This window comes from Microcebus murinus, unplaced genomic scaffold (assembly GCF_040939455.1).
Source record: "Microcebus murinus isolate Inina unplaced genomic scaffold, M.murinus_Inina_mat1.0 scaf013_hap2_Mmur4.0, whole genome shotgun sequence".
Classification (NCBI taxonomy): domain Eukaryota; kingdom Metazoa; phylum Chordata; class Mammalia; order Primates; family Cheirogaleidae; genus Microcebus; species Microcebus murinus.
Genome location: NW_027438959.1, coordinates 122,875 through 131,287, shown reverse-complemented (window position 1 = coordinate 131,287; position 8,413 = coordinate 122,875). Strand labels below are relative to the sequence as shown.

The following is an 8,413-nucleotide window of genomic DNA, read 5'->3' as shown; positions in this document are numbered from 1 at the left end:
CCAGCGTGTCGGTTCCCACAGAGCAGACCTTTGGTCTGAGACCTGACAGTCCAGATGCCACGCATGCTGCCGCGTGGCGGCGGTGTCGAGGCTTGGGACAAGAGGAGGCCCCACGGTGCGGGCTGGGGCGCCAGGCACCGCGCGGGCGCTGAGGGTGGGGGTGACCCCCACCCCGGGCCGCCGCCGCGCTCCCAGAAAGGGGACAGAACAAGAGGCAAGAAAAAAAAAAAAAAAAGCAGCAGCCTGTGGCACCCGGTATTCCCAGGCGGTCTCCCATCCAAGTACTAACCAGGCCCGACCCTGCTTAGCTTCCGAGACCAGACGAGATCGGGGGCGTTCAGGGTGGTGTGGCCCTAGACGGCGGCGGAGGGCGCCCCTGCCCCGCTCGAGAAGCCGAGCCTCTCTGGGCTTCCCCGCCGCCGCCTCCCGCCCCAGGCCCCGCGCCGGGCCGGGCCGGGCTGGTTGAGTTCGCCGGCCGGGTCCCGCTGGCTCCCAGGGACGGGGGTGATGGGTGGGGCGGGGCGGGGCGGGGCGGGGTGGGGGGCTGTCTCTCTATACACACACACACACACTCACACTCACTCACACTCACACAAGATGCGCCTCCACGGCTGGACTCGCCAAGGTGGAGCCCTCCCAGCCCCCCTCGTCTCCTCGCTCGGCCTCCTTCACCTACCCGCTGCCCACCCCCAGCGCGTCGCTGCCGCTGACTGTGCAGGCGCGGGACGCTCGCCCTTTGACCCCAGCCAGGGGCCGCCCTCCCCCACAACCCCTTTCAGCTGCGCCCCCCCCTCGCCCTGTGGGTGGGCTGCCGCCTATTCCCCCGGGCCAGGGCTGGGGCACAGCCAGTGTATGGGGCGTCTCTCTCTGGGGATGTGTCCCATGGGTGGGGTGGGGTGGCGTGGTTTGGGGCCGCTGAAGAAATCAGTCCCCTCCATCTCCTACCTCTGGAAAACGCCCAAGCCCGTGGAGAACTGCCGGCACCGCTTCGTGGGGGCCGGGACCCTCCTCCGTGTCCTCCTGTGGCCCAGTCCAAGGGGCCTGGGCCTGGCCGGGGCTGCATTGGACCCCGACCACCCTGGCGTGTGGACTCGCTAAAAATCGGCCATTAGATATTGGATTCCAGCTTCCTGGAGGTCATTTCACTAATGAGTGCACCGGAAAGAGTTTCCTAATCCATCTGTGAGGGTGGCAACTGAAAGAGAATTTTAAAGCTGACAGAATAGGCGAGGGAAGACATAGGAGATTTCCACACCCAGCAAGGAAGACTGTCCCGAAATGGAAGAAAGAAACGAGCAAACAGAGACACCGGTAGCCCGCCCGGAAAAGAGTCTGCCCCTGAGAGAAAGCACCCTGACCAGGTTCACCCGTGGGTGGGTGGCGAGCTAGCGGCATTCAGAAGAGCGAGGCCCGCAGTCTGTGCGGAAGACACCTGCGCTCGGGTGTGTGTGGCGGCGCGATTCACAAGCAGCTCTAGACGTTAAACCCAGGAGAAGCCAGGGAGTTCCCAACGCCCCAGGTGTCCTCAGCCCACGACTGGCTGCTGTGGGAATGCGAAGCCCGGCTCCTTGTCTCAGAGCGGGGTTCCCAGGAGGATCAGGCTGAAGCTGGGACTTGGCCTCAAAGTGTCCCCTCGCATGGCCACCCCCTTCCCCTTCCTGCTCCTCTACTCCTGGTGCCCCTCCATCCAGGGGCCAGACCTTAAAGAGTCACCGCAAGAGAATCCTGGTCCCAAAGGAGCCTTCTGGGGGACCGGTGCTGAGAGAGGTTGTGGGCATGGCCCGCTGGGGCTCTGCCCGACCCAGGGCTGAGAGATGCCACCTCCCAGCTCTGGGTCCCTGCAGGAAGTGTTGGCAAGCACAGGGCCGGTCCTCCAAAGGCCCAGGTGCAGGGAGCCCAGGCCAAGCAGCCTGTGGAAGAAGCCACTTGCCGTGCCACCCCGGGAACAGGACTGCAGGCCCCGGCCCTTCCCACCTCCTCCTCCTCCTCCTCCTCCTCCCCCCCGCCCCGCCCCCACAGGGCACAGGGCTCAGAGACACCTCAGACTCTTGCTACCCAAAGTGCAAAGGGCATCAGTTGCTCCTCCAACCCCCCCACCACCGCCCAGCAGACCACGTTGTCCAGCCAGCCCCCGGGCCTCCCTGGGGTGCCCAGCACAAAAGTGCAGACACCCACCGGACCCTCAGTCTCAGTTTTCGGAGGTTTTTGCCACTCTAAGGACCCGCAGGCCAGCTGGGCCTTCGGGCAGGACAGAGAGCCCCGGAATCCGACGTGGAGAGCTGCGTGTACGTCCCCATGAGGAGGCGGTCCCCACCTCCGCGGCTCTCCCCTTGCGGGGAGCGGCAGCCCAGCCGGCAGCCGCAGGGCCTCAGGGAAGACACCAGGCTGGGCCCCCGCGGCACAGCGGGGGCACGTCCCCCGCACTCACGCGACTTAGGGACGGCTGCTGGAGACTGCTGCGGCCACCCTGCTGCCGGGTTTCTGGAGGGCTTCCTGGAAGCAGCATCCACACCAAGCCCTTGGAAGGCCCAGGCGACGGAGGAGCCGGTCAGGCAGGGGCCGAGGACGGTGAGAGGCCGGGCGGGAAGGAGCGTGTCAGGCAGGGGCAGAGGACGGTGACCGGCCGGGCGGGGAGGAGCCGGTCAGGCGGGGGCCCAGGACAGTGACGGGCCTGGCCGGGGAGGAGTGCGTCAGGCAGGGGCAGAGGAGACGGGCTGGGTAAGGGTTAGGGTTACAGTTAGGGCACAATTCACAATCCCAAAGACGTGGAAGCGACCCGAGTGCCCATCCATCCAGGAGTGCATCAATAAAATGTGGCGCGTGGACACCACGGAGTGCCATTCGGCTGTGAGGAGCAGCGGTGAGAGGGCGCCTCTCGTGTTCTCCTGGCCAGAGCTGGAACCCGTTCCAGTAAACCAAGTATCCCAAGAATGGACACACGAGCACCACGTGAGCGCGCTCACCAGCAAATTGGTACGAACGGATGGACGCCTAAGTGGACAGAGAGGAATCACCTTCATCGGGTGGGTGTCGGGCGGGTGGGGGGAGGGGAGGGGCATACACATCCATTAGGCATGGGGTGGGTGCGCACCGACTGGGGGATGGGCGCACTTGAAGCTCTGACCCGAGGGGGGAGGCTTGGAGAGGGCAAGGCACCCGACCTTAACATTGGTACCCCCACAATACGCTGGAACAACATGAGAGGTATATGAATAAGAACACAGGGGGGGCCGGGCGCGGTGGCTCACTCCTGTAATCCTAGCTCTCTGGGAGGCCGAGGCGGGCGGATTGCTCCAGGTCAGGAGTTCGAAACCAGCCTGAGCAAGAGCGAGACCCCGTCTCTACTAAAAATAGAAAGAAATTAATTGGCCAACTAATATATATAGAAAAACACAGCCGGGCGTGGTGGTGCATGCCTGTAGTCCCAACTACTCGGGAGGCTGAGGCAGCAGGATTGCTTGAGCCCGGAGATTGAGGTTGCTGTGAGCTAGGCTGACGCCATGGCACTCACTCTAGCCTGGGCAGCAAAACGAGACTCTGTCTCAAAAAAAAAAAAAAAAAAAGAACACAGGGGGGAGGGCGGCACGGGCAACACATGTCACCTGAATACTTGTACTCCCATCATCTGCTTGAAAAGAGAGAGAAAAGAAAATGCAATCCTAGAGGTAAGAGACACTTTTTAAAAATAATGAATCCGAAGAGAAAAGTAAAAGGAGGCCTGTGGAGCAGGTCTGGGTGTGACTCCGGATCCCCCAACATCAGGTGCCACCACCAAAGTTTCCTGCGTGTAGCCCATAGAACCCCAAAATCAACGGGACGAGTTCTGGTCACATACTCCCTCAAAATGACATCCTGGCCTTCTTCTGGAACTCCCTCCCCTCTCAGACTCTCAAGGTTTCCTCCAGCGTGTCGGTTCCCACAGAGCAGACCTTTGGTCTGAGACCTGACAGTCCAGATGCCACGCATGCTGCCGCGTGGCGGCGGTGTCGAGGCTTGGGACAAGAGGAGGCCCCACGGTGCGGGCTGGGGCGCCAGGCACCGCGCGGGCGCTGAGGGTGGGGGTGACCCCCACCCCGGGCCGCCGCCGCGCTCCCAGAAAGGGGACAGAACAAGAGGCAAGAAAAAAAAAAAAAAAAAGCAGCAGCCTGTGGCACCCGGTATTCCCAGGCGGTCTCCCATCCAAGTACTAACCAGGCCCGACCCTGCTTAGCTTCCGAGACCAGACGAGATCGGGGGCGTTCAGGGTGGTGTGGCCCTAGACGGCGGCGGAGGGCGCCCCTGCCCCGCTCGAGAAGCCGAGCCTCTCTGGGCTTCCCCGCCGCCGCCTCCCGCCCCAGGCCCCGCGCCGGGCCGGGCCGGGCTGGTTGAGTTCGCCGGCCGGGTCCCGCTGGCTCCCAGGGACGGGGGTGATGGGCGGGGCGGGGCGGGGCGGGGCGGGGTGGGGGGCTGTCTCTCTATACACACACACACACACTCACACTCACTCACACTCACACAAGATGCGCCTCCACGGCTGGACTCGCCAAGGTGGAGCCCTCCCAGCCCCCCTCGTCTCCTCGCCCGGCCTCCTTCACCTACCCGCTGCCCACCCCCAGCGCGTCGCTGCCGCTGACTGCGCAGGCGCGGGACGCTCGCCCTTTGACCCCAGCCAGGGGCCGCCCTCCCCCACAACCCCTTTCAGCTGCGCCCCCCCCCTCGCCCTGTGGGTGGGCTGCCGCCTATTCCCCCGGGCCAGGGCTGGGGCACAGCCAGTGTATGGGGCGTCTCTCTCTGGGGATGTGTCCCATGGGTGGGGTGGGGTGGCGTGGTTTGGGGGGCGCTGAAGAAATCAGTCCCCTCCATCTCCTACCTCTGGAAAACGCCCAAGCCCGTGGAGAACTGCCGGCACCGCTTCGTGGGGGCCGGGACCCTCCTCCGTGTCCTCCTGTGGCCCAGTCCAAGGGGCCTGGGCCTGGCCGGGGCTGCATTGGACCCCGACCACCCTGGCGTGTGGACTCGCTAAAAATCGGCCATTAGATATTGGATTCCAGCTTCCTGGAGGTCATTTCACTAATGAGTGCACCGGAAAGAGTTTCCTAATCCATCTGTGAGGGTGGCAACTGAAAGAGAATTTTAAAGCTGACAGAATAGGCGAGGGAAGGCATAGGAGATTTCCACACCCAGCAAGGAAGACTGTCCCGAAATGGAAGAAAGAAACGAGCAAACAGAGACACCGGTAGCCCGCCCGGAAAAGAGTCTGCCCCTGAGAGAAAGCACCCTGACCAGGTTCACCCGTGGGTGGGTGGCGAGCTAGCGGCATTCAGAAGAGCGAGGCCCGCAGTCTGTGCGGAAGACACCTGCGCTCGGGTGTGTGTGGCGGCGCGATTCCCAAGCAGCTCTAGACGTTAAACCCAGGAGAAGCCAGGGAGTTCCCAACGCCCCAGGTGTCCTCAGCCCACGACTGGCTGCTGTGGGAATGCGAAGCCCGGCTCCTTGTCTCAGAGCGGGGTTCCCAGGAGGATCAGGCTGAAGCTGGGACTTGGCCTCAAAGTGTCCCCTCGCATGGCCACCCCCTTCCCCTTCCTGCTCCTCTACTCCTGGTGCCCCTCCATCCAGGGGCCAGACCTTAAAGAGTCACCGCAAGAGAATCCTGGTCCCAAAGGAGCCTTCTGGGGGACCGGTGCTGAGAGAGGTTGTGGGCATGGCCCGCTGGGGCTCTGCCCGACCCAGGGCTGAGAGATGCCACCTCCCAGCTCTGGGTCCCTGCAGGAAGTGTTGGCAAGCACAGGGCCGGTCCTCCAAAGGCCCAGGTGCAGGGAGCCCAGGCCAAGCAGCCTGTGGAAGAAGCCACTTGCCGTGCCACCCCGGGAACAGGACTGCAGGCCCCGGCCCTTCCCACCTCCTCCTCCTCCTCCTCCTCCTCCCCCCCGCCCCGCCCCCACAGGGCACAGGGCTCAGAGACACCTCAGACTCTTGCTACCCAAAGTGCAAAGGGCATCAGTTGCTCCTCCAACCCCCCCACCACCGCCCAGCAGACCACGTTGTCCAGCCAGCCCCCGGGCCTCCCTGGGGTGCCCAGCACAAAATTGCAGACACCCACCGGACCCTCAGTCTCAGTTTTCGGAGGTTTTTGCCACTCTAAGGACCCGCAGGCCAGCTGGGCCTTCGGGCAGGACAGAGAGCCCCGGAATCCGACGTGGAGAGCTGCGTGTACGTCCCCATCAGGAGGCGGTCCCCACCTCCGCGGCTCTCCCCTTGCGGGGAGCGGCAGCCCAGCCGGCAGCCGCAGGGCCTCAGGGAAGACACCAGGCTGGGCCCCCGCGGCACAGCGGGGGCACGTCCCCCGCACTCACGCGACTTAGGGACCGCTGCTGGAGACTGCTGCGGCCACCCTGCTGCCGGGTTTCTGGAGGGCTTCCTGGAAGCAGCATCCACACCAAGCCCTTGGAAGGCCCAGGCGACGGAGGAGCCGGTCAGGCAGGGGCCGAGGACGGTGAGAGGCCGGGCGGGAAGAAGCGTGTCAGGCAGGGGCAGAGGACGGTGACAGGCCGGGCGGGGAGGAGCCGGTCAGGCGGGGGCCCAGGACAGTGACGGGCCTGGCCGGGGAGGAGTGCGTCAGGCAGGGGCAGAGGAGACGGGCTGGGTAAGGGTTAGGGTTACAGTTAGGGCACAATTCACAATCCCAAAGACGTGGAAGCGACCCGAGTGCCCATCCATCCAGGAGTGCATCAATAAAATGTGGCGCGTGGACACCACGGAGTGCCATTCGGCTGTGAGGAGCAGCGGTGAGAGGGCGCCTCTCGTGTTCTCCTGGCCAGAGCTGGAACCCGTTCCAGTAAACCAAGTATCCCAAGAATGGACACACGAGCACCACGTGAGCGCGCTCACCAGCAAATTGGTACGAACGGATGGACGCCTAAGTGGACAGAGAGGAATCACCTTCATCGGGTGGGTGTCGGGCGGGTGGGGGGAGGGGAGGGGCATACACATCCATTAGGCATGGGGTGGGTGCGCACCGACTGGGGGATGGGCGCACTTGAAGCTCTGACCCGAGGGGGGAGGCTTGGAGAGGGCAAGGCACCCGACCTTAACATTGGTACCCCCACAATACGCTGGAACAACATGAGAGGTATATGAATAAGAACACAGGGGGGGCCGGGCGCGGTGGCTCACGCCTGTAATCCTAGCTCTCTGGGAGGCCGAGGCGGGCGGATTGCTCCAGGTCAGGAGTTCGAAACCAGCCTGAGCAAGAGCGAGACCCCGTCTCTACTAAAAATAGAAAGAAATTAATTGGCCAACTAATATATATAGAAAAACACAGCCGGGCGTGGTGGTGCATGCCTGTAGTCCCAACTACTCGGGAGGCTGAGGCAGCAGGATTGCTTGAGCCCGGAGATTGAGGTTGCTGTGAGCTAGGCTGACGCCATGGCACTCACTCTAGCCTGGGCAGCAAAACGAGACTCTGTCTCAAAAAAAAAAAAAAAAAAAAGAACACAGGGGGGAGGGCGGCACGGGCAACACATGTCACCTGAATACTTGTACTCCCATCATCTGCTTGAAAAGAGAGAGAAAAGAAAATGCAATCCTAGAGGTAAGAGACACTTTTTAAAAATAATGAATCCGAAGAGAAAAGTAAAAGGAGGCCTGTGGAGCAGGTCTGGGTGTGACTCCGGATCCCCCAACATCAGGTGCCACCACCAAAGTTTCCTGCGTGTAGCCCATAGAACCCCAAAATCAACGGGACGAGTTCTGGTCACATACTCCCTCAAAATGACATCCTGGCCTTCTTCTGGAACTCCCTCCCCTCTCAGACTCTCAAGGTTTCCTCCAGCGTGTCGGTTCCCACAGAGCAGACCTTTGGTCTGAGACCTGACAGTCCAGATGCCACGCATGCTGCCGCGTGGCGGCGGTGTCGAGGCTTGGGACAAGAGGAGGCCCCACGGTGCGGGCTGGGGCGCCAGGCACCGCGCGGGCGCTGAGGGTGGGGGTGACCCCCACCCCGGGCCGCCGCCGCGCTCCCAGAAAGGGGACAGAACAAGAGGCAAGAAAAAAAAAAAAAAAAGCAGCAGCCTGTGGCACCCGGTATTCCCAGGCGGTCTCCCATCCAAGTACTAACCAGGCCCGACCCTGCTTAGCTTCCGAGACCAGACGAGATCGGGGGCGTTCAGGGTGGTGTGGCCCTAGACGGCGGCGGAGGGCGCCCCTGCCCCGCTCGAGAAGCCGAGCCTCTCTGGGCTTCCCCGCCGCCGCCTCCCGCCCCAGGCCCCGCGCCGGGCCGGGCCGGGCTGGTTGAGTTCGCCGGCCGGGTCCCGCTGGCTCCCAGGGACGGGGGTGATGGGTGGGGCGGGGCGGGGCGGGGCGGGGTGGGGGGCTGTCTCTCTATACACACACACACACACTCACACTCACTCACACTCACACAAGATGCGCCTCC

At 63.4% G+C, this 8,413-nt stretch overlaps 3 non-coding genes across 3 annotated transcripts; all 3 read right to left on the bottom strand.

The window, feature by feature from the left end:
* Positions 1 to 240: 240 nt before the first annotated feature.
* LOC142867162 (5S ribosomal RNA) lies at positions 241 to 359 on the bottom strand. Its single transcript, XR_012916889.1, has one exon. It is a non-coding gene; the product is annotated as a 5S ribosomal RNA (ribosomal RNA).
* A 3,783-nt stretch (positions 360 to 4,142) lies between these two features.
* LOC142867161 (5S ribosomal RNA) lies at positions 4,143 to 4,261 on the bottom strand. The gene has a single exon (XR_012916888.1). It is a non-coding gene; the product is annotated as a 5S ribosomal RNA (ribosomal RNA).
* A 3,785-nt stretch (positions 4,262 to 8,046) lies between these two features.
* On the bottom strand, positions 8,047 to 8,165 carry LOC142867160 (5S ribosomal RNA). The gene has a single exon (XR_012916887.1). It is a non-coding gene; the product is annotated as a 5S ribosomal RNA (ribosomal RNA).
* Positions 8,166 to 8,413: the final 248 nt, after the last annotated feature.